We start from the raw sequence: 24,606 nt of genomic DNA on the forward strand, positions 1-24,606 counted from the left end.
GGTGGGATAGAGGCAGGAGTTTGCCATATCGTAGCTGCATTGGCCTGTATCGTGCGGATCAGGGGTAACGCCACCCTCGATGGGGCATCCGCTCCAAGGATATTCACGATAGGGTCCTGCACCTCCACTATCTCCTCCGCCTGCAGGTCCATATTACGGGCCATCCTACGCAGGAGATCCTGGTGAGCCCAAAGATCTATTGGAGGTGGACCTGTGCATGATGTGCCCGCCACTGCCTCATCCGGAGAGGAAGAGGAAGATGCCTCCGGTGGTACAGGATCCAAGGGAGGGTCCTGGTCCCCCTGCTCCTGAGCCGGAGCATCATCTGTGCTTGGGTCCAGGGCGTCGGGTGGTGCGGACACGGAAGCCTCCATGTCCCCTGGCGGAGGCCGAGAGATGGTGGACTCCGGGGCCCTTCTAACGGAGTGACCCGAGCGAGAGGTCGAGGGTATTGGAGCCCCTTGCTCCTGGTGGTACGCCCACGGGGTCCAAAACGACCAGTGAGATGGGCCATGAGAATGGTCCTCTGTTATCTCCTGCCAATGGCCCAAGTCCTGTTCCTCGGCTTGCCCTTGAGGGGGGTATGCCGATCTCGACAGGTCCTCCGAGGAGCGAGACACCGATCTTGATGGCCATGGCGGTGCCGAGAGAGTCGAAACGATTCCCGTGGGCTGCGGTGCCGCACGGTGCCGGTCCGGAGATGATCTATCTCTACGCGGTGCCGGCGATCGGTGCCGGGACCGCGATCAGTGCCGATGACCTCGTCGGTGCCGGGAGCCGGATCTGGACCTCGACGAGGACCTGGAGTATGCCCGGTGCCGGGAGCGGCCTCTCGACGTCGAGCGTCGACCGTAGCGGTGCCGAGAACTACGTCTCGACGTTGATCGGTGCCGACGATCATAGCGGTGCCGGGACATAGAGCGGTGCCGCGACGAAGATCTTGGCCGCGAGTACGACCGGTGCCGAGGTGATATTCGGCGCCGGGACTGCGAGCGGCGTGGGGACCTGCTTCGGGACCTGGACCGGTGCCGAGGTTCCAGCCCTTGCGATGGAGGGCGCATCAAGGCAGGTTTCCCCCTCGACTGGACCGGGCGAGTCAACGGTGCCGTCGGTGCCGGTGGTTGAGGCGGTGCCGGCTCCGTGAGAGCTATCAAGTCTCTCGCCGCCGCGAAGGTCTCTGGAGTCGATGGGAGGCACTGTATCACCGCCGGTCTCGGTGGAGATGCTATCTGCACCGGACTCAACGGCCTCGGCGCCGGAGTCGACAGTGCTGGAGGCACCTGTTTCCGGTGCTCCACCGGCAGACTCGGCTCTACCCCCGGCACTGGGGGAGCCGGCGTCTTCGGCACGGAGGCCCCCGTCTTATGGGCTTTTTTATGCCCCGGGGACAATGACCGGCGTCGAGGCACTTGCTGTACTTGCGGTGCCGACGAGGTCCGGTGCCGGGGAGGCTTGTCCGACGCCACTCGCGTGGTCGGCATGGCCGGTGCCGCCGGGGCACTGCGCACCGAGGCACTAGGTGCCGGGGCCTGGCTTGTAGAGGGAGCGTCCGGACTAAGTGCCGCCTCCATCAGGAGTTGCCGGAGCCGAAAGTCCCGCTCTTTCTTGGTCCTTGGTCTGAAGGCCTTACAGATCTTGCACTTATCTGTTTGATGGGACTCTCCCAGGCACTTCAGACAGGAGTCGTGCGGGTCGCTCGTGGGCATAGGCTTAGCGCAGGAGGCGCACTGCTTGAAGCCGGGAGCGTTGGGCATGAGCCCGGGCCCGCGGCCGGGGGAGAAAGGGGGAGAGGACCCCCTTAATCCCCTGAACTACTATAATAACTAGAACAACTTTTAAAAACTATAAACTCTAGAACTATAACTATAACTATAACTGCGAATAACTAACTAAGCTAGGGAGAGTGGAGAACAGCTATGCCGCGCTCCACAGTTCCAACGACCGTCAGGGGCGGTAAGAAGGAACTGAGGGGGCGCCGGGTCGGCTGGGGTATATATTCAGCGCCATGAAGGCGCCACTCTAGGGGGCTCCACAGCCGACCCGCCGGTGTTGCTAGGGTAGAAAATCTTCCAACGATCGTGCACGCGGCGCGCGCACACCTAATGGAATGGATATGAGCAAGCACTCGAAGAAGAATAAAACCATTCACAGGGCACTTGATCAGAAGGAAGAAACTGTTTTAACTACCGCCTCAGTAGCTGCAAAATGATAATGGAGTGTGCATCTGTATGTTTGAAAGGGAGATGGCGCTTGATGTGGAATAGGTTGGAAGCAGCATAAAAAACCCCAAAGATCATAGCAGCATGTTGTATTGTTCACAGTATTTGCAAGAGTAAGGAGAAAGCCTTAGCGATAGGTGGAAGCTGAGGTGAAGAGATTTGCTCAGAGGTTTGAGTGGCAGCCAGCATGATGTCCAATACAAAACGCAAACAGCCAGGGCAATATTAACTAGGATGCCTGTTGCTCTTATTTTTAGTCTCAGGCCTAATACTGTATTGTGCAGCTGTACATCCAGCTTTTAACCCAGGGAGGTGTAGCAGAGTTTTTTTTCTTTAGTTCAGTGTTATGGGGAGTGGAAGTACAACATTGTGGCAGTCACTATGTACCTCGTGTCTTTGCCTATGTTTGTAAAATCTTGTGAATTAGCACAAACTTTTCTCTGTGATATGAACTGTGGACTCCATATGAATAAAATGTTGACGTCTTTTATTAGTAGAGAATCTATCATGTAACAAACAAATGAACCTTCAACTGTCATTTTTCAGTTTTGTTTCAATTATTAAACATATTAAAAACAATTATCTAATTACAAAGAACCTTTTCATTAAACAAGCCATGAAACAAAAACTGCGAAGTGCAACAGAACAGTGCAGGCCACAACTCAAGAGATGTGTGGGGGCAGAGAGACCTTAAAGTCAGAGGTGAGTACAGTAACTCCTCACTTAACGTCATCCCAGTTAATGTCGTTTTGTTGTTATGTCTCTGTTCTATTAGATAACATGCTTGTTTAAAGTTGCACAATGTTTGGTTATAACGTCTCCACCTCCACCCTCAGCACCTCCTGCCTGCCAGCAGGCCCCGCAGATCAGCACCTCCCCGCTCCCTCTCCACGCCTCCCATCCTCCGCAATCAGCCGTTTCGCGGCATTCGGGAGGCTGGGGCCAAGGGAGACGGAGCGAGGACGCAGCATACCCGGGGGAGGGGATGGAGCAGGGGCGGGAAGATACCGGATAGGGCCTTGGGAAAAGGGATGGAGTGGGTGCAGGCCTGGGGCAGAGCCGGGGCTTGAGCACCCCCCCAGCACTTTGGAAAGTTGGCACCTGTGCATGCACCATCTGAAGGATGGAGTGATGCGCGCTAGTGGGATAACATGGCTTCATCATCTCATTCAGTTTCCACAGGGAAGCGTTTGAGCTGCTGCCATATGTCTATTGTGTCTCCTCCCTCCATCGGTGCTGCCCTGTAGAGTGTGAGGCTATGTTAACAACGTGTTAACCCTTGAGGGCTCAGCTGAGTGCTCATTTAGCAGCAAGGCAATCCCTGGGAAATATCCCACCTGATATCAACACGGTTGCTTTAGGAGAAGCTCAGGGAGCTCATGAGCAGGTCCCCAGACAATCCTCTGATTAGTGACTGCAGGGAGATTTGGGGAAAGGGGAGCTGCTGCTAACGTGCGTGAGCAAGAAACAAAAGGGGCTCAAGGGGCTGACATAGGACATTGTTCCAGTGGCCCTGTGCAAGTCTGTTTTAAATGTAACGGTAGAGGGCTATGTATCACTCTTCATGCAGATTGGGGCGGAAACTACTATAGCAACAAACATTATACTAGACTATACTAAACAGCCATTGTTGTTTACGTTGTGTCAGTTCAAATACAGTATTCCCTGAACATTTCTAGTGTGTTGTAATCGTACTGTATCACCTAGCATCATGAGTCAAAAACACCCAGCAAGTGATAGTTGAGTGCTTAGCAGTAGCAGTAAGAAAATCAGGAAGACCATAAGTTTGGGTACTAAATTATATGTTTTAAGGCCTTTTGATGCAGGGGAGCGTGCGGTTGACATTGGCATCACTCTAGGTCTTACTCGGACCACTGTGAGAACAAATCTGACTAATGCCAACAAGATTAGTGCTAATGCTCAGTGCATAACACCGCTTAATGCTACTAAAGTAACTTGATCAAGAAGTAGTTTGATGGAAAACATGGAGCGTCTTCTCTCAGTGTGGATAGAGGACCAAAACCAGCGGAACATATCTCTAAATTTGCTAGTGAAACAAGCTAAGAAAAAAAGTTTGTATGACAATTTGAAGAGAGAGACCAAGGTGAAGGATCACAGACCGAGACGTTCACGGCAAGTCGTGGATGGTTTAATCAGTTCAAGAGACGCTTCCACCTGCATAACATCAAGATGTCCGGTGAGGCGGCTAGTGTCGATATTAAAAAATTCCCCAACTATCTCAAGAAAATAATTGAGGAAGGCAGCTATTCACCTAAGCAAGTCTTCAATGTCGATGAAATGGGCCTCTACTGGAAGAGGATGCCTGAACGGACTTACATTCCCCGAGAGGAGAAGACAGCACCCTGTTAAAAGCAGCTAAAGACCACCTAACCTCGGTGGTACTGCTGTCGGAGACATGAAGATGAAACTGCTGACCGTGTACTAATCCGAAACACCAGGAGATCTCAAGGGATTTTCAAAGGAAAATTTCCTTCCGGTCATTTGGAGATCCAATAAGAAGACATGGATAACTGGAATTACTTTTCAGAATGGCTGACTCTCTATGCCGTCCCTGCATAGAAGGAATACTGTGCCAAGGAAAATCTTGATTTCAAGATTTTATTACTTATTGATAATGCACCGGCTCATCCCATCAACCTGGACTACCTGTGTGAAAATGTCAATGTTATCTTTCTGCCACCTAACACTACATCACTCACCCAACCCAGAGACCAAGGAGCCATCACTGCATTTAAGACATATTACTTACGCCGTACTTTTGACCAGCTCATCAGAAGCACTGATGGGGAAGGCAAGCCTACGATTCGGCAATTTTGGCGTGACTACAACATCCTCAAGTGCATCAATAACCTTGGTGAGTCCTGGGCTGAAGTTACTCAGGCATGCATGAGTGGTGTGTGGGGGAAATTGTGGCCTGAATGTGTCAATGACTTAAAGGATTTAAAGATGTTGTCCCCACTATAAAGAAAGTATCCTCGGCTTGGCCAAGAAAGCGGGTTTTGATGAGGTGGAAGAAGCTGACGTTACACAACTTCTTCAATCACACACAGAAGAGCTAGCCAATGAAGATCTGATGCAACTAGAGGTGATGAGAGCAACGGAAGACGAGTGCCAAAAAAGTAAAAGAAGAACTAACCCATCGAAACTTGACTGCCAAATGCCTTTCTGAAGCTTTCCAAATGATTGAAGCTGGCTTGCAAACCCTTAGTGATGACGATCCTAACAGGGAACACAGCTCCAATGTGATTAGGGGAGTTGGATATGTAATGATTTGCTATAAAGAAATTTACAAAGGGGGAAAAGAAAAAGAGAGAGAGCAATACAATCTCTAGATGCGTTTTTCCAAGTTGGGAAAGTTCAGCAAGAACAGCAAGAGGAGCAGCAGCCAGATAATCCACACTCTTCCACCCTCTGACTCCACCACCTCAACAAAACTCACAATCATCATTGCTGAGTACAATATTAAACTGTATGTTTAAAATTGTTTGTTTAAAACTTATACTGTATATGTATATGATGTCTTTTGTCTGGCGAAAAAAATTTCTCTAAAACCTACCCCCCCCCATTTACATTAATTCTTATGGTGAAATTGGATTTGCTTGACATAGTTTCGCTTAGTTGCTTTTTTCCAAGAACATAACTACAACGTTAAGCAAGGAGATACTGTATATGTCTTGGCTCTGCCTCTTCTGGTTCGTGGAACTTCTGGCATGGAATGCTGAGGTCCAAAGTTACATGAGGCAATAAGGCAGCTCAAAAGCGATGGGGTCCCAGATACAACTGTTCCCTGAACTGGGATCTGGGAGCAGTGCAACAGTGGGAAATAGTTACTGTTGTTCCCAGCAGCATGTATTGTCCAGGGGCTACATAACATAGCTGGGGATTGGTGTGCAATGCTACATTGCCTACTGCCTTAATAGTGCACTGCAACAGGGCATATTGGTTTTGTATTGCCTCCAGGAGTTCTCTCTGAATCCTCTTTTTCCATACTATCTTTGGCTATGGCAATGCCCTTTCCTGACAACTACCATGCTGTCCTTCACCACAGCAATGATCTCCCTGGAAAGCTCCTTTCTGGATTCCTCTCAATCCTCAGATACTACCTCCACCTCTACACATTTTGGGGTTTTTTTTAGGGCTATGTAATCATGTCCATGAACATTTCATTGAAAATTTTCCATTTTCTCCCCCTCAGGTTTCACAGCTGCTCAGCCATTAATAAGGGTGTGTACTTGCAGGTCTGGCCAGTGCAGGTGCAGAGGTATTTAAAAAAATGACAAGTTGTTATTGTTCATATTCTAGGGAGAGTATAATAGTATTTTTTTACATGCATTTCTGGCTTTACCTGAGATTCTTCCCAGTCTTGGGAGAACCTTGGAGATGTTAAACAGTACATGCACAGGGATTTTTTTCTGTGCAGTATCGGTTGCACAGCTTTGCCATTGTGTCTTGAAAGCTGCGTGGGGTTGGGAATTAAGTTTCCAGTCTGGGGACAGGGTTGGGAATTATGTTCCCAGTCTGGCTTTGCAGCTTTGCCCCTTATATATAGTTATATGGTGTCAGAGGGTTTAGGGGCATTACTCTGGGGTTGAGCTACATAGTAATCCTCTCTACAGCCCCTTTAGGATGACATTACACTGAAAAAGTAAGTGGGAGGCAGAGAATGGCCTTATACAAAAAGGCAAAGGGCAGACCAGCGAGATACACTGAAGTTATTCACCAAAATGTTCCCCCAATCCAGAAGTGCTGCAGGAGTGAAGGGGAGTCACAAGGTACACTTGTGGGGATGGTCATGCAGCTATTCCTCATAATCGCCAATAAAAATTGAGTAAATTCTCAGCCTTAGATTTTTCTTTATTTCCCCTGCAGACATGTTGAAAGTGCAGAGAAAAACATATAGAGCTCTGCAATGATAGCCTGAAGCATTCACTGTTACCAATCTGTAAGAATGTATGTTACAGGGCCATATTCTGATCAACAAAATCTGCTGCCTTTGGCAGCACTTCAGAGTCCTCTCCCCTCCTACCACATGCTGCTCAAATTTGGCCCAGCTGCCCCATCATGACAGAGGAGTAACTAGGCCAACTCTGAGTGAGTGGCATTGCAACCTGGTGCACAGGGTTGCCATGCCACTCAAATATGGCATGCCCACCCAAGACAATTGCTCAGAAATCTGCCAACCTAGGCAGCTTCTTAGCTTTTCTACACCTAGAGCAGCCTCTGCACAGGGCATTTACAGAGGAGATACTCTGCAGCTTTACAGGCCTGCAACGTTGATTTCTACATCACGTAAAGTGAGAACACCAACCCAACCTTTTTTTCCTGTAACCACATCTCAATACATTTTTGCATTTCACTCAAAAGAATGTTTTCCTCATTCGAATATGACATGGGAGAGGGTCGAGCAGAGGCTGCAGCTGTCCACCATTTTGAGATGGCGAACAGCAGTGGTAGTGGTCGCTGAGCAGAACAGCTGAGGGAAGGGGAAAGAAAAATAGTACATGGGCATGTGGTTTCCACAGTGTGGCCCTGAAAATGGTACCTACTAGTAGCTTTAGCAAAAGATGGGGGCAAATAGCCCAATCAGATTAGCCACCATTTTGAAAGGTTAATGAGTGGGTGAATGGACAGCATGGGCTGATGAAGACTTCTAGCTCACTGCTGCCTACAATGGCTGCGGCCTTGGGGCTCCCAGAACAGAAGCTAGCATGGCTGTATAGCATAATAAATTAAAACTTAAGAAATAACTTTCAAAATATTAAACTTACATGCTGTAGTCCCCTCCATAGGATCAATCTCCTCAGTCCCGGTCTGGGTTGCTGCCTGGGACTCAGGGTTGGTTGCTGCAGGGCAAAATTGGGCCATGTGCTACCTGTCTGGCATCAGGATCCTGAGTCCTAGACAGATCCTTGCTTTCCAAGGAGATCTCTTAGCTGGCCTCCTTGTGATCATCCCCCACATGAGACTTGCTGGTCATCCTGGGAGGAGGTGGGCGCAAAGAGTAGAAAGGAAGGGGTGGAGCAGCAGCCAGCAGGCTGTAAATGCTGCCTAGGTTGGGTGGTTGTGCAGTTATATAAAATCCTGTCCAGCTCCTCAAAAAATGGACAGGTTACATATCCCCGGCCAGATTTTTTCTTGTGTTTCATTATAATGTAGGTGCTCCTGAGCTGTTTGGTCTCTATCTGGCACAGTTCGGCGCCCGGATTGTGGCCCCTCAAAGACATCTGCCTAGGACTATCCACAAGAAGGTCTTTATTCCAGTGGTTGGCCACAAGAGCTTCCGGCACCGATGCTTTTCCCCAGATGGGAATTAGATCCAGGGTCTTGGCATGGCTCCAAGCATCTGCTCAGGGCATGTTGTAGGGCATCTGGAGTTTATCCCCGCTATTGTAACAAAATGGAATCCAGGAGCAAATGGACAAAATCTGGCTGTGTGCTAGCTTATAAACAAGAGGGGGGCATCCAATCAACTTGACCCCAGAACAAGGCTGGATGCACAGGTAAACAGACACGTCAATGATGGTTGACCGTAAAGTAGTATGGGATAGGCGTTGGCAGATTGCCAGAGTAGTTGGCAGCAGCATTGTTTGCACATGTACAAACCAGACTACTTTGCTTCGCTACTTTAAAAGAGGACTCCAGAGTTCACAATAAATGCAGAGTTAGTGTACTATAATGAATTACTTCATGTGTATGCAAGTGTTCTCAAACCGAATTAACTCAATTCAATTCCATAAAACTAGTTAATGTTTAGGACTTAACTTGAGCCTAGATTTATACCTAAAATACCTGTATAATTGTCCATCAAATGTGATACAAGTTCCCACCACCTATTTTACAAGTGCTCATGTACTGTTTCAACAACACCATAAAAAGTACTACATTTAACATTTTGAAGTGCACAGAAAATATGCGCCTTGGGATATTTGTTTCAAAAGCAAATTTTGATTTCTGAAAAAACAGTGGCCCTGTCACTAATGCAGAGCAACTGAATAAGATATGTGATAGCCATAAAAGTGTATTGTACTGGTTAAAAAATTAAACCGAGATCATTTTAACTTTTAGCGTAGTAACTCAGTTCTATCTCACCAAATCCCAAATATTTAAAAACTGAAGTTAATGAAAAGAACTTGTCAAGCTAACGGCATTCAGATTTTAAGACAATAGTTTAATGTTTGTGCCTTGGGATATTTATATTTCATTGTACTGGTGGGTTTTTTGGTTTTTTTTATGAAAGGGAAAATAACTGCCCTCCCTTTCCCAATCACTGCCAATCATTGGAACATGCAGTATGCTATATAGCAGTAAATCAAACTTACTTTTTCGTAACCTGCCCCTGCCACAGAATATTACAAAAAAACTCAGCAACAATGCTATACACTACAGTTTCAAAGAACTGGGGTTGAACTGCATTGCGTGCTTCATGGACCAGTAAGATTTGGGAAAATAGGAAATGCTGTGCTTCTTTAATAGTAGTTACTCCACCAGTCAAGGAACAGAAGTGATGGACTCTGAAAGCCATAAGAATGGTTGTGACTCAGGACATTCAAAATGAAGGAAATCTTCCAAACTTGACAGGAAAAACCCCCTTCCCCCTCATTACCAGAAATGAAAGTTTATGGCCTATTCATTTAATATAAAATGAAAAATTGAAATCAGTTTAACATCTGCTAACACTGGCAAAAGAGAGGTTGTTGTCAGGGTGGAAAGCCTTGATTTAAACCATTTAAACGATCAGTTTTAATCAACTTTTCTGTTTGTACTTCAGTTATTTTATATATGGAAAGGTACATTTCTCATTGGTTGATATAAGCATTAAAACATGTTGATTTACAACTAAATAGAGCCTTCACCCTAGATTTGGTATATCTTTTTGCTACGTAGGAGAGTACTCTATAACTACATATATTTAATTATATAGCTTAATATTTTCAGATTATTAATTGTATTTTTTAGTATGTTAGAAAATGGTGAATGATATATTGCTTACTTAACTAGATAATTAACTGTTTGCTCATGATTTATGTCAAGCTGCATTAGTATGGTAACTGCAATTTAAACACACAAAATATACATTTTATAGGTTTTTGTTTTTTTAAATAAAACAACCTTAAATGTTTTGGATACAAACTTCAGGTGTTCTTCCATGAGCTGGAGGATAAGGGCAAGTCTACACTTAAAATGCTGCATCAGCACAGCTTCACCGATGCAGCTGCGTTGCGATAGCACTTTAATAAAGATGCTTTAAGCCGATGGGAGAGAGCTCGCCTGTTAGCATAGTTAATATTTATGAAAAGGTGGTAGCTATGTCTGCCACCGACATAGCACCATCTACACGGTGGGATTGTGGATTTTTCACACCCCTGAACAACTTAGTTATACCAATATAGGTCTGTAGTTCAGACCAGACCTAAGTTTCCACAGTTGGTGGAGTCATAAATGTTCATAATTTGAGAACTGAGCCAATCAGAGCTCAGGTAGGGAGACACTATAAAATAGGAGTAAGACCACCCAGGTGGGCTCAGTGGATGATCCTGATGAGATACGTGATAGTGTTTCTTGGAGTCAGAGGCTAGGTCCCCACACCTGTGATGACTTTGCCAGTCTCTTGCACCCAGTAGCACAGCACCTGGGTTCCTCACAGAATCAAGTCCTTAATACAATACATGACCTATTGTGCCAGATTTATAAAAGGTTGACTTCAAAAGTTAGAATCAGGGGAAAACTTCTTTCTTTATATAGAAAAGTAGCCCTTAACTCAAAGTTTTGGACAGAGGCTCATGGATTCAGCATATTTATTTTTTATTTAAATGTTTTGATAATAAGTTTAAGCCTTAACATATTTTTATAGAGGTGTTGAGCGATTAAAAAAATTAATCGTGATTAATCGCACTGTTAAACAATAGAATACTATTTATTTAAATATTTTTGGATGTTTTCTACATTTTCAAATTGCACTGTAAAAAAACAAAAGAAATAGTATTTTTCAATTCACCTAATACAAGTACCGTACTGCAATCTCTTTATCAAAGTTGAACTTACAAATATAGAATTATGTAAAAAAAACTGCATTCAAAAATAAAACCATGTAAAATTTTAGAGTCTACAAGTCCACTCAGTCCTGTTTCTTGTTCAGCCAATCACTCAGACAAACAAGTTTGTTTACATTTGCAGGAGATAATGCTGCCCGCTTCTTGTTTACAATGTCACCTAAAAGTGAGAACACTGTTGTAGTCGGCATTTCAAGGTATTTACATGCCACCTTTAAAAATACCTTTTGAATGTAAACTGATGAAGTGCCATATGTCTACAGCAGGGGTGGGCCAAATCTGGCCCGCGAGCCGTTTTAAGCCAGCCCACAACCTCCAGCTGGGGCGCCGGGTCAGGGGCCGCACCACGTGGCTCCTGGAAGCTGTGTCATGGCCCCACTCTGAGGGTTGCGGGCCACTCCACACCTAGGAGCCAGAGAAGGGACATGCCACTGCTTCCAGAAGCAGCTTAGAGCCTGCGCCCCGAGCCTCTTCCCATGCCTTAACCCCTGCCCCAGCCCTGATTCCCCTCCTGCCCTCCAAACCCCTCAATCCCAGCACAGAGCACCCTCCTGCACCCCAAACCTCTCATCCCCAGCCTCATTCCAGAGCCAGCACCCCCAACCAGAACCTGCACCCCTGATCTTTGAACCCCTCAGTCCCAGCCCAGAGCACCCTCCTACACCCCAAACACCTCATCCACAGCCCCACCTCAGAGCCTGCACCCCCAATCAGAGCCCACACCCCCTCCCGCACCCCAACCCCAATAGTGTGAGCATTCATGACCTGCCATACAATTTTTATTCCCCGATGTGGCCCTCAAGCCAAAAAGTTTGCCCACCCCTGGTCTACAGGCTCAGGATGGTAACTTCAGTGCCTTTGCTGCTGCTCACAGCTTTCTCAAGCCCTACCAGAATAAAAGTATTAAAACTGTCAGTTTCACAGATCCACACAGGGTTCTGAATACCAGTTGTAAACCAAAGCACATGTCTCAATCACTGTGCTATATATAGCACCAACACTGGTCCTATGAATAAGCTGAGTTACCCCACCACCCACCACAAAATAGCCAGGAGACTATGAGGTAGGAAGAGAAAGCTCTTTCAGCAGATAGGAAAGAATGGGTGCATCAGACACTCACTTGCCAGAGCAGAGTCCAAGGACAGCAAAATTCTAACCCCTCTCCCACCCAGCACAATAGTGTAGGATGGGCTAACTCACCAAGGTATTGACCCTGTATTTAACTACTGAACCCTGCAAACTCACTTTTCATATAGGCTGCTGGATAGCAGCTGTTGATATTGGACAATATTCAGAGAAGTGCCGCAATGCCAAATAACCCTGTAGATCCAGAAAGCCCAAATTTTTATCCTGCATTCAGTGAAGGAATTACATATATCCAAAAATTCTACCATAAATGTTGGACCCTGTGTAAGATTAAGAAATTCCATACAAAATTTAGGGCTTAATACCCATTTTCAAGAGAGAGACTTCTAAGTCACTTAGAGACTTTTGAAAATGTTACCCTTCTTCAAATTCCCACTTCTACAGTTGTTACAAGTAACATCAAGATTACTGTAACTGACAGAGGAAAACATATTTGTGTTTTTCCAGTGTCAGTTCCCTATTTGTGCAAATATTTTACAAAAACGGGGAACAGAAACCTTCTGAACAGGAAAATGAACGTAAAAAAAATAAATCAGATGGGGGTAATTGTAGGACTTGAAACAATTTAATTTTTTTTCAACTGACACGACTTTACATTTATAGTCCCTTTTCAGTATTTCACACCTTCTTTAAGTACAACACTGATCTGTAAAATCCTTTCTATTGAGTGACAAATATATAGAATATATGCCTTGCATTCTTTCCCCCTCTAGTACAGATATGATAGCCTGACAGACTTCAAGATAATCTCAAATCTGAACACATGAACTGAAGAAATTCTTTAAAATATTTTATGTAAATTCTATAGAATAACCTACTGTTTGCAGAGTCCAACGATCCCAGTTCTGTTATCTGTCTGACAGGAGACAATTGCTCCGAATTTAGTTTTCTAGAATACAGGTCTGTACGTTAGAGGATATTGGGGAGTGGGACAAAGCAAGTTACACACTATGCTCTCTGAAAAACAACTTTTTCTTTATTTAATCTAAAAGGTAATTAGACTGACGTACACATTTTCCCATTTTGTATACGAAAACTTTGGAGCAGGGGATATTAAGCAACCAGCTTTTGGCTACAAAAGAGGTCTACGTTTGGTTAGGCAGAGCTAGTGGAGGCTGCCAATGCTGAACCAACTGGTAATCCAAGGGGAAGTGGTGCCTTTAAAAAGGAGGTTTCAGAGTATCAGCCGTGTAAGTCTGTATCCGCAAAAAGAACAGCTCCCACCTGTTCATGCTCTCTGTATGTCTGTATATATATCTCCTCAATATATGTTTCACTCTATATGCATCCGAAGAAATGGGCTGTAGTCCACGAAAGCTTATGCTCTAATAAATTTGTTAGTCTCTAAGGTGCCACACGTACTCCTGTTTTTTTAAAAAGGAGATGGAAGGATAGACGGGTGGTCCAGGAGAGCAAAGAAGTCTACCAGCCTCAGCAGACCTCCCCCTTGCAATCTCAGAACCAAACCACCACATCATAGTTGAGAGAGAGTCTGGAGTACAGATGATATCAGCATTACCTTGAATACCTTCTCTTTAAATCAAAAGCTCCCTCCTGGTCTTCTACACCCTCCAAAACTTTGCAGGCAGTGTGGGGTATGATCTGTGTGTAATAAAAGCCAAGTATTGTGGATGCTTCCTGGCCTTGGAGTTCTTGAAAGAATTAGCCGTGTTGTATACCTGGGAGGGCAGGACTTCTACTCATGGGACTGAGAACCTACAGAATGTCAATGCCTTCAGGTGCTACAGTCACTGGTATGCAGCTGCTTCTTCATAGAAATCTTCATAGGCCTATGAGGCCTGCTTGATTTTCTCCTTTTGGTTTACCCCTTTCTCCTCCTCTGACAATGGTACTTATACTCCATCTGCTGCCTACAAGCAGCTGAACTCTGGTAACTGGTAAGCACCCCAAATGCAAAGCATGATCATCGAAGAGTCCCAATATACTGTACCTGCTGGCATGGAAGAGCAATAACCAAACATATGGACTGACATAGAAGATGGATAAAAACTAAGAATTCTAAATCAGCAAGCTGTTAAATACTGAAGGTTGTCAATTCAAAAGTGCTCAGTGTTCATATGATGGCAGGAAGAAAAAAAATTAAGATGGTATAGAAAGGAATTATTAGGAGGATGCAATTTCATGCTAATTAATCTTATATTCAAGATAAAGAAATATTAAATTCACATTGAAACAACTTCAAAATTTTTGGAAATTAAAGAGTGATGAAATAAACCTGCATAGTAAGATGCAGAATTCAAAAATTAGCAATATTTTAGTGACTGGTGCTCTCCCCTCCCATTAAGCTGACAAACAGCAGCTGCCAGCCAAACCCTAACATGAGTCATTTCCCACAGCATGGTAGTATGAAGTTGAGACTATATGTACCTTGGACATTAGAAAAACTTTTTGATGGCAAGGGCATACAGTTTCTTTATTGAGATAGCTATTACAGTTCTCAAAAAAAACCTAAAAGCATTTGGAGAAAACTATGTAGAGTCCTTGCTAGACAGAGTGGTCCTCTCCAACCTAACCTGTGATTTTCATTGAAGCCTGGCAATCTTACAGACCATTTCTGACACAGTGAGATGTACTCTTGATCAGCGCTCTACAGCTAGGTAAAGCTGTTTAAAAAAAAAAAAAAAAATCAGGAAAATTTGGTGAAATATTAGGTTTCATGCTCTTTTAAACCTCCTGAAGCTGCTAGGAATAGGGTGGAGGAAAGAGGGGCTAAAATTTACACTGAAGCAAGTGAAACCCATGTGCTTTTACACTGCAGCATTTGACCTTGTTTGGACCAAAGAATGGGAGAGAAGCAGTTGGAAATAGTATAGATTTTAATTAAAATACTGTCTGCACATCTGCAGAGTACACACCAGGGCAACTCACCTAAAAGGGCCCAGAAATATCAAGAAATAGGGCATGGCAATTACTAATCATGCTCATGAACTGTTTCTGAAGCTATATAGGAAAATTTTGGTGTGTGCAATCCACTTGACAGGTCAAACACCCAGTCATTCTCCAAGAGTTAAGCCAGAGTGCAAGGGGGAAACATTATAAATATAGGAGATAAAGACAGCCCTGTGGACTCAATGGCTGATCCACAAAGGACCAAGAGATGTAACTGCTGAGAGGGCTTGATCACAATCTCTGTACCAGTTTGGATACAGGCGAGTGTGTTATTCCAACTTTCCTTAGTAGGGAAGCTTTCCTTTAAGATAAATATTTGGTCCATCACAGTGTGGTTTATGGACCTAGAGGGAGAGCTGAGAGAGGTGCATGTGTTTCCCCTAGAGGCTACAGAGCCTATGGAACTTACATTTAGCTGATAGCTAAATGTTTCAAACTGGGATTTTGTCTTAGTTAAAGAGAGAGAATGGGGCAGCATTTAATGAGACAACAGTTTGGTAACTTTTTGCCTGACTTAGCTGGGCCTAATGGGGAGGAGATAGTGCCCTGTAGAGTGAAGAGCCTTAGAGAGCCAGGAAACGGGTAGTTTATATGATGATCCCAATAACTATAACACTTTGGATAGATGTTCCAGATATCTGTTTCCCCAGGAATTGAGGACCCAGTCAGCTATTAACCCAAGGGCTATAATGCTGCTATCTATGGAGATCCCCAGATTGCCTGTTGATAGATTTCTGAAGAGTTTGAAAAGACTGAGATGCTCTCATTCTTCTTAAGCTCTAAAGAGTCCAGATAAAATACATTACACATTATGGTCATCAGAAAAAGATGAGAAGTCATCCAAGAGAAGATCAGAAGGGAAGGTGTGCTAAACTACAGGAAATGTTATGTTGCAACCTTATATTGAAAATATATATATATTTACTAATCGTTTTTATTTAAACATTATTCATAGTGTTCCAAAGTACTATTTACAATGTTTTCTGTGTACATTAAGCTGTTTGTTTTACTAAGTCTATGTCTACACTACCACTTACGCCGGTATAACTTCTGTTGCTCAGGGGTTTGGATAAGCCCCCCTCAGTGACAGAAGCTACACCAACCTAAGCACCAGTGTGGACAGCGCTATGTCAGCAGGAGAGCTTTTCCTGCCAACACGGCTGCTGCCGCTCATTGGGGATGGATTAATTAAATTGATGGAAGAGCTCCCCCATCGGTTTAGAGCAGCTACACTAGAAATCTTACAGTGGCACAGCTGCATCAGTGCAGGAAGAAGAGGAGTGTAACAGTTCTACATAATATTGCCTTGGCATCCCCCATCCTATTACAAATTCATAAACTCATATGTAAGTTTTAAATAAGTAGGTGGGAGAGAGTAGCGGTGCTTCATAGTCTAGTGGATTAAACCCATGACTGGGAGCTAGAATATTCCACCTCTGGCACTCACAAATAGTAAAGTGTTGTGTAGTTGCTGACTTTAGTTAAGCTTCACAACATCCCTGAGATTTAAAAAAACAAAACAACTCCTATTTTTACAGCTAGTGAAACAGAATCAGAGAGGTTACACATCAGCAAGGACACAGCAAATTAATATCAGAACCAGGGACTATAACTCCGTTCCAACTCCCAATCCATGCTTAATCCTGCAATTCAGCAACTAAAAGCTATTTACACCATGTCTGAATTTAATTTTGTTTGAAGATGGAGAAGCACTAGCATATAAAATTGCAATCACCTTGAGAGGCCCCTTTTAACTTAAAAAAAGACAAAAAAGTCAGAAGAGATCAGAAATAAAACCATTTTTCTCAGTACACCTAGCCTGATAGCAAAGGCTATCAGTAGAGCAGTGGTTCCCAAACTTTAACAGCCTTTCACTAACAAATCAAGTCTCGTGAACCCCCTCTTAAAAATGAATATTTCCAGGGATTTTCTCCTTTACCTGAGTATAAATTATAAAAGCAGTCATCTTGGAAATATAAAATTTGTTTTTATGACATGCTTATTACACACTATTTATTATTATTTACAGTATTTTATTACATTATGAAAATGGCAACACTCTTCAAAGATCTTACTTTCGTAGCTTGTATCACTTTGAATAATCCTGTTATAAGACAAGGCTCCTATGTTTCATCAAGGAGTATCAGATGTGAAATAGCATGAAGGTATTTAAGAAGCCAACTCAGAGTTCCTTCTACACAAGCATTTAGGTCTTGAGCAGTCCAGGCAAACAGCACACATTACAACAAAGCTTAAGCTTGTTCTTTATAATAATTTTTAAAACAATACTAGCTGCCTATTTAATTTTAAAAACAGCAAAAAATATTCACCTTCCTTTCCATTTCTTATAAGGAGTCTTGAAGTTTAAATCTCCTCAGTGCGATAGATATGCTTGCTTTGATCTGCTTAGCTCTTGGAAGTCCAGGGGCTCTGGCCCCATGCTGCCCGGGGTCCCTAGGGACAGCGCTGTCCACCATTAGGGAATTTTTTCCCCCAAGAACCCCCTGTAACATTTTGCAAACCCCAGTTTGGGAAACACTGCAGTAGAGGAAGGATACAGTACTAATACTGTTTATATCTGACCCTGGGACCCACCAACCAGTCATTTTTCTAAAGAAAGTCCCTAAGGAGCACCACTACTGCAACTGTCCCCCACTAAAAGAAGAACACAAACTTGGGAAGGTCATCACAACTGCCAGGAAAGGAACCCAAGAATGGTCCCAAAGTTTTGGATTGACTTACTGCTTGTCAGTTACAAGAGCAGAGACCACCCAAATCAACAACTAGTGTACTGAAAGTATAAAGAGATATGCATATGTTCAGGAACTCTAAGTCATTTTTGAATCAATGAGATTGAACTTTGATTGCACATGCTCGTTTTCCCAAATTTCTACCACCAGTCTCTTTTTGCTACAGTAAATAAGAGTGATTTATTGTTTACAAATTCAAAAATGCTTTATTGCAAGAATTTCTGCTACAACTAGCATGACAAATGCTCCATGAATTAACTATCTTTTCTACCTTATAAAAAGCATTCTTCTAAAAAGTAGCCCATCAAAACAAGACATTTAAAAAATATCCTGGAAAAACTTATTCACCACTTGTAGAAATTCAGTTAACAGCTACATTATGCAACTGAACTGAAAATACAGTTAAATGGTTCAAGACCTTTGGTGAAATCCAAGTCCTTCAAGGCTAATAAACCAAGAAACGTAATACCTCATCCATTATATATTAAAAAAAAATGTGAAATAAATGTTGTGCATCCACAGTCACTCATCCACAGTAAGAGTACCTTTAAATGTATGACAAGCATCAAGAGCTTCTTAAGGGTTTCAGTGCTACCTCAAGACACAGTGAAAGCTTTCACTTTTTTCTCCTGGAAAAGATACATGAAATCCAGTAAGATCACCATTCTAGTACTAGTAAACTCCCATCCTCTCCTCATTGAAGTATATGAAAGCCATACTAAGTTTAGTGTAATCTTCCTTATATAATGAATGGTATGGTATTGCTAGCAACACTTTATGTTGCAAACAAGGATGCCAGAAACTAGTGTCTCTGAAAAAGGTGTATTCAGGGACTAACGATCTCCAGTTTCTGTATATAGTATTTTTATTTTCTTCCTAGTATAGGTGAAAGAACAACTATGTGATTCCTCATAAAGTGTATATACTTTATCCTTTCTTGCATTCATTACTCAAACCTTGTGGTAAAGTAATGATGGTTCATATCTAAGACAATCCTAATATATATCCAGTTCAATCTCTGGGAAGCTGGAACCTGGCCAGTCTCAGTCACCTAAGATCAAAAGCGACACCTGTGTCTGCAGCCTGTCACCAGTATGCTGGAGTGTGTATGAGAGTATAATTGCACAAATAAGGGAAGCAAGCAATAAATCAGCCCTCAGTACTGCTTCAATTCAACCTTTGTTTGTGGTTCTTTCTTGGCCTGATTCCAGGGAACGGGAAACAATGGGGATGCCACCCATACAGGCTGCAGATGCCACCTGAACCCGAGTGAAATGAGTCTGAATTTGTCCAGGGTCTCGCTCTTAGCTAAAAATCAGCAAGTCTTAATTCAGTCCGAGACCCACTTGGACAGCAAGAGAATATGGGAGTGTAGGCATGCACCTGAATGGCTTGGTCCTTTCTAAACAAAAGACATCTCTCTCAATATCTAGCATGTGGCGTTTGCATTTTTATCTGGGTGAAAAGAATTTAGTGAAGAAAACCAGAGCATGAATAGATACTGACTAATAAAAAAGTGGCTACCTTGGATAGAAACTTTGGGTGAGTTCTAAAAGAACTTATGAACGAGCATGCAAGGCTACCTTGTTACTAGGGTCTGGATCTCCCGCTCTTCTCTAGTTGATGTGATGTCTATTTGAAAAGCTGTTTTCATGAAGATAGTAAAGAACCAGGTAGTAGCCACAGGCTTGCATGGAGAAATCCATCAGTCCAGTCAAAACCAGGTTAAATCCCACTAAAGTAAGTTTTCCCACTGGTCAGGGAGCAGAACAGCTTCTCTCTCCATCTGTCATCCAGCCAGGATTCAGGCAGCCCAATGCAAAGATGTCGGATCTGGGTGAAGGAACTAGCTGCCAGTATGATAGACTCGATGAAGCAGGTCAAGCTAAATGATCAGTCTTGTTAATCAACATTCAGTAGACTGGAAAACAGAAACTGGCCCATGTGAGTCTGGTACATACCAGGCTGACCATGATAATGTAGCCGGCATCTTTCATCAGCTTCTTCGGTACCCCAGGTATTGTAAAGACAACATACATCAGACAAGGAGCCTACAAAATGGGAAAGGCCTCTGAGGGCTCATGCCTTCTCTGGAGCAGAACCTCTGGCATTTGTTGCTGCGACATGTTGCAAACAAATTCACCCCCATCTGCAAAGGACATTGTGGAAGACTGAGCTCTTAAGATATCAATGGTGATTCTTAGATAACTCAGTGCTGAGTCTGTCTGCTAAGGTATTCTACTTGCCAGGAAGGTGAAGGGCCACCAATGCTCCCTGATGACAAATATTCCAATTCCAGAGATGTATGACTTCCTGGCATAGTGGTGAGGACTTGGCTCCCTTTTGCTTGTTGAAGTAATGAATCTCTGTGATGCTGTCCATAAACACTTACATTGTCAAATCCTGCACACCAGCAAAATTGCTCTGAATTCCAGTACATTTACATGTAGTGAGGTCTCCTGAGTGGGCCATTTCCCTTGAATTCAGAAGTGGTTGAGATGCACTCTGACAGATATGGAAATTTTTATGCAATATCCTGGACAACTCTTACTGAATTAAGTTTAAGTATCTTCGGAGTTCATTATATTAAAAATGTAAATATTTATGTATTATGGGATTGTACATAATGGCTCTAGAGCGGAGACATGACTAAGGTAAACCCTAAGAAGATTATGAACTTCAAGAGGACTAGTGAAACAATGTGCAAGACAAGAATGAACTTTTAAAGTAAAGTGGGTTTTCCAGGAAATCTCTAGAGGAAGGTATACTCAAATGTACCCCCTCAGTTATGCAAAACTCAGCCTTTGGAAGCTTCACCTTGAGAAATGGACCTTTGACTGATAGATCTGCGAAGACCATGAGTAGGTAAAGACCCAGGCTGTATAAAAGGAGAAGCTAAGCTATGCATAGAGGTTCTGTTTCTGAGCAGAATGAGTTATGAACTTGTAACCACAGAACTCCTGTGTAGGGTTTGAAGGAGTACTCCCACCGGAGTTGGGGAGATCTCTAATAAGCTTATTAGCATGTGCGTAGGATCTCTTTTTATTGTAATATGTTTTCTCTGTAATGCTTTCACTTTAAGAATGAATGTGCTTGCTTAGGAAAAGCTGGGTCAGACCTTATAACTGTGCAATTATGCTGTTTATAGCTTCTGAGGAGACAGTAAAGCAGGCCTGCTTGTGCAGTCTGACTTGCTGGGAAATTTACAGCGTAGGCAGGGAACTGTGCAGGAAGGATAGAGATGCAAGTCTCTGCCCAAGAAAGGTGACAGCTGAGAGCCAGGAAGCTAGAGGGGCGTGCCTTGCTGGACCACAGAGGGGGAATACAGCTGTAGTTACCCTAAACTGTGACACTCCACAGCCTTTGGTGGAGGCATCTGTAACTAGAATCTCTACTGGTAGCAATACTCGAAAAGACATTCCACTGCACACCTATGTTGAATCCATCCTCCATTTGATGAGGACACTGACACACTTTCCAGGGGTACCCAGGGTTGTTAGGCACCTCACTACCATCTGCCCTTCACATGAGGAAGCCTGCCATGGATCAATTTCCCTATACCACCAACCTCCAGCAACACAAACACCAACATCCATGCCTCTTCTGGCCCTGCTCTCTCTTTACAAGTTAACACTAGGCACGCTCCACTGAGTCCTTCAAGTATCCCCTGGAGTGCCCATCCCCAATGCACTGGACACTCAGAATTCCCAGATCATCTACTCCCAAAGGAACAGTATGCACCAGTTTACCAGTTACACCTCAGGATCACCACTCTGCTCAACACAGAGCACTTAGATATATTTATAGTAAGCAGTAGAAGTTTATTTAACAAAGAATAGATTTGAGAAGAAGTAGAATTAATAGAAACAAATGGTTACTTAAAAAAATGGAACATTTTCTAGAGCCTAAACTTAAAAAGAAATTTCCATCTCATAAAAGATTAGCTGGCCCAAAGTTTCTCTCCCAACATCGAACAGCCAGACTGGCTGTGACCCTCCATCCATAAGACAAGCCAGCTGGCAGCTTGTGCCCTTAGTGAAGGATAACAGGGTGTACTTCTCCACCCCAATGATCTACTGTCTTCACTTTTAAACAGGGTAACCCTCTGCTACTTGCTTCTTCCTGTCTAGAATCTCCTCTCAAGATTTTGCAATAATTTGATTAGCATTTTGCTCAGACTGTAAGTAAGTGTTCATTGTGAAGAGTACAATATTCAATCTAGATATACCGAGACAGGTAGATAAGCATCTTCTGCCTGAAAGAAACCCACTTTTCACCTTCTGGCAATCAGCCCCAACTCACAGACCTTAAAAACATCATTTTCAGTATACATGTATAACTCCTTACATATTATCCCTACGTACACTTTGCAATTATTATGATGTGTGACAAACTTTCAGCAGATGTTACAAGACACCTTTAGAGAACTATTATACTATACTATAGATACTAGACCCTGTCACCCACAAACCCCTCCGCCGATGGATACCATAAGGTCCCTGTCAGAGACAGGACTTTGAGGGATAGTAACCAACGGATCCATGCTATGCTTGTTGGGCAGATACACTTCTCAACCACCCTTGCAAAGTTCAAAGATGCAGTCTGGCATACTGTGTGACAGAAGTGCATACTGCCATATGACCTGTGAATCTGAGAAGACTTCATTGGAGCGCTGGGGTGAACATTATGAGGTTCACCACAGTCTGAAACCTCTGTGGAAGTAAATTCTCCAATCTGGGGTGCCCTTTACACTGCTTTGCTGTGACAACAACCACTCCTTGCCAGTTCACACAGCCTCTAGCATGCATTCCCAGCTGAATTACATGAATGCTTTGACCAGCCATTCATGAATTATATATAGGGCAATACCAACAAACTCCCAGTCCCAGACCTTCCCAAATGTGCATCTTGTACTGCCCAGCTCTCTGCTTAGGGTGACCAGATCACCCAAGTCAAATATCGGGACGGGGAGGGGGGGAGGAGGGGGAAAGGCGCATGATGCGGTGGGGCGGGGCTAAAACAAAAAACCACCCTTCCTCCACAAGCGCTGGAGGAAGGCCCGGGAGACGCAGGGGAAGTGCGGGGACAGGGTGAGTGAAAGTCCGGCCTGGCCCCGAGCAGGCAGGACTCAGTCGGGCGGTAGGGAGAGTAGGGGGGCTTCCCGCGGGGCCAGGCGGTGGCTGTTCTTCCCCCCGCCCGGGCAGTGGGACTCGGGAGCAGCCGCTGCTGCAGCTCCCACTGCCGCGGGGGGAGGAAGCGGCCGATGGCCAAGCTCGGCAGCTGCGGCGCCCGGACCCGAACCCTCCAAGCCCAGGCCTGCTGCGGGGACCCAGCAGCACGCACGCTGCGCCCAGCCCCTGGCCAGTCGGGTCTAGGCTGCTGCCCAGCTGGTGCTATCCCAGGGCGGCCCCGGAGTAGGCCCCAGCCCCCCCCGTCCCGCTCGGGTCCCGCAGGGGAACAGGCTCAAGGGGTCCACCCTTGCGCCAGAGCCGCAGCCGCCAAGCTTGGCCATCGGCCGCTTCCTCCCCCCGCGGCAGTGGGAGCTGCAGCAGCAGCTGCTCCCGAGTCCCGCTGCCCGGGGGGAGAACAGCTGTCGCCTGGCCCTGCGGGCCGCCCCCCTACTCTCCCTACCGCCCGACTGAGTCCTGCCTGCTTGGGGCCAGGCCGGACTCTCACTCACCCTGGCCCCGCACTCCCCCTACATCTCCCGGGCCTCCCTCCAGTGCTTGTGGAGGGAGGAAGGAATGGTGAGCCTGGGGAAGAGGCGGGGATTCGGGGAGGGAGCCAATGGGGGGAGGAGAGTGGGGAGTTGGGGCGGGAGGGGGGGCGCGAGCACTTCCAGGCTCCAGAGCATCTCTTTGTTTGTCCAGTATCCCGACCCCACATCGGTCGGGACGCGGGACAAACAAGGCGATATCGGGACAGTCCCGATAAAATCGGGACGTCTGGTCACCCTCTCTCTGCTGGACAAGGCAAGCTCATATAAAGTCTGTCACTTCATCAATGGAAAAAGATATGCACATACCTTGTTGTCACAAGTGGCAGTTCTTAAACACTTCAATCCAAATACAATGGCTTAGATCAGAGGTTCCCAAAGTGGGGGATACCGCCCCCTGGGGGGCGCTGGAACGATCCAGGGGGGCAGTAGTAGCCTCGGGTGCAATTGGGGGGCGTTGAATAAAAATAAGGGGGCGGTGGAAGCATAAAGAAAGAATATAAGAAAATTTTGAAAAACCGTTCGTACATGTTTCATCTGTTGTGTAACATAGAGTTAAAGTTGTAGTGATTACTTTATTTTCCAAATAAATTCACAAATTATAACCGATCAGGTGTCAAGTCCGCCAACAGCTCTTAACAAGCAAGGGTTGGCAGGCGAGCGTGTCGCGCATTGTTGGGAAGTCCAGCATGCATCGGCAGGAATATGTGCGTGTAATGACTTGTTTACAATACGATACTATAAATAGACGACATGTATGAAATCTAATTTAGATTGTTTCTTAATTGTGTAAA

At 44.7% G+C, this 24,606-nt stretch overlaps 1 protein-coding gene across 9 annotated transcripts in view; it reads right to left on the bottom strand.

Moving 5' to 3' along the window:
* The window catches only part of PACSIN2 (protein kinase C and casein kinase substrate in neurons 2), a 124,905-nt gene that overhangs the window by 90,023 nt on the left and 10,276 nt on the right, over positions 1-24,606 (bottom strand). Inside the window, exon 1 of one of the 9 annotated variants that reach the window (XM_034783376.1) lies at positions 18,642-18,661. The exons of the other annotated variants lie outside the window; for them this stretch is intronic. The gene's annotated coding sequence lies outside the window, so the exon portion shown is untranslated. Of the gene's footprint in view, positions 1-18,641; positions 18,662-24,606 lie in introns of those variants that run through there. 9 annotated transcript variants of the gene reach the window in all.

The sequence above is a fragment of the Trachemys scripta genome, chromosome 1 (genome assembly GCF_013100865.1).
Source record: "Trachemys scripta elegans isolate TJP31775 chromosome 1, CAS_Tse_1.0, whole genome shotgun sequence".
Taxonomy (NCBI): domain Eukaryota; kingdom Metazoa; phylum Chordata; order Testudines; family Emydidae; genus Trachemys; species Trachemys scripta.